The 1,543-nt window shown below is 42.8% G+C and overlaps 1 pseudogene; it reads left to right on the top strand.

Moving 5' to 3' along the window:
- Positions 1–770: 770 nt before the first annotated feature.
- On the top strand, positions 771–1,219 carry LOC122744545 (annotated as a pseudogene).
- The last annotated feature ends 324 nt before the right edge of the window (positions 1,220–1,543 follow it).

Below are 1,543 nucleotides of genomic sequence, written 5' to 3'. Positions count from 1 at the left end.
GGGTCCCTATTTATGTACCTCAGTTCCATAGCTACCTCCTTTCTGCTTCCTCATCAGGATTATTATTGGGAATTTCATTTATTTTAGCCTTTCCATGACTTATGAACTTTGTTCCCTTTTGAGCATATCTAGAAAGTTTATTAAGCACTTTGTGCTTGCCAGGTATTTTTTTAGAAAAAATATTTCAGTCTCAGGATTGTATCTCTTTTACTCTCAATTTAGAGTCTGCTTTTCTAAAATCTTGGGTATATATATGGCATAATCCCTTTATTGCCAATTCTTCTACAAATATCACCTTGCTCTTCCTTTTTTTTTCTTTTTTTTTTTTTGAGGCAATTGGGGTTAAGTGACTTGCCCAAGGTCACACAGCTAGTAAGTGTTAAGTGTCTGAGGCCGGATTTGAACCCAGGTACTCCTGAATCCAGGACCGGTGCTCTATCCACTGTGCCATCTAGTTGCCCCCTTGCTCTTCCTTTTTAATCAAAGGTAAGTCTCCATTTCAATTCACTATAATTCAACAAGCATTTATGTAACAGTTGCTGTGTGCAGGGCTCTGAACAAAGACAAAAGTGAAATTATCTCCGAAATTACTGAGTTTATGCTATATTGGGGGTATAAAATATGAATGCAAAAGTAAGCAAAAAGGCAGGCATAGGGAGCCCGGTGAGTGAGGAGAGTAGTTAGCTATCAAAGCAGGCAGAGCATTGCTTTGTGCTGCTCCCCGAGCCCGGCTTCTGGACGAGTGGAGACTCCCCCCTCACATCCCCACCATGGCGGGGAGTGACTGGGATATGGTGACAGTGCTGCACAAGAAGGGCCCCCCAGCAGTCTAGGCCAAGTCCCAGGCAGGCCATCTTAGCGGCTCAGAGAAGAATAGAAGATGTGGAGACTTCCAAGAAATGGGCTTCTGGCCAATACAAACAGCTCTCTGTCACAAAGAACACGGCCACACCGGACCGAGAGACTGAAGAGTTTCACCATGATGGGGTCACTCTAGAAGTGGGCAAAGTGATCCGACAGGGCCAGCAGAGAAAGGGACTGACACAGAAAGATCTGGCCACAAAAAATCAATGAAAAGCCCCAAGTCATGGTTGACTATGAGTGTGGACGGGCCATTCCTAATAACCAAATCTTGGGCAAGATCAAAAGAGCCATTGGTCTCCACCTTCGTGGGAAGGACATTAGAAAGCTGCTTGAGACAGGACTAAAGGGGAAATGAAGATAAAGCCTTGAAATCAGTCTGGTGGATTCTCCTTCACCACCGGAACCAATGTCTCTTCACATTGCCAAGCTGAACACAGGGGTATAAGACTTGTTTGGGGGAGAAACTTTCCAAATATATACCTGCTGTAACAAAAACAAAAAACAAAACCTTGCAAATTAGAAAAAAGGAAGCAAAAATTAAAATGAGTACAGAAAGAGCGTTAATGACTAAGATGAAAGGGTGGATTAGAGATGGTAGAGATACTGGAAAAATAGATTCCTCAACCTTTAGAGAGAGGACTTTGTCAATAAGGCAGGAATATGTCATGTTTTCTACATT

The sequence above is a fragment of the Dromiciops gliroides genome, chromosome 2 (genome assembly GCF_019393635.1).
Source record: "Dromiciops gliroides isolate mDroGli1 chromosome 2, mDroGli1.pri, whole genome shotgun sequence".
Classification (NCBI taxonomy): Eukaryota; Metazoa; Chordata; class Mammalia; order Microbiotheria; family Microbiotheriidae; genus Dromiciops; species Dromiciops gliroides.
This window is presented reverse-complemented; position numbering and strand designations above follow the sequence as displayed.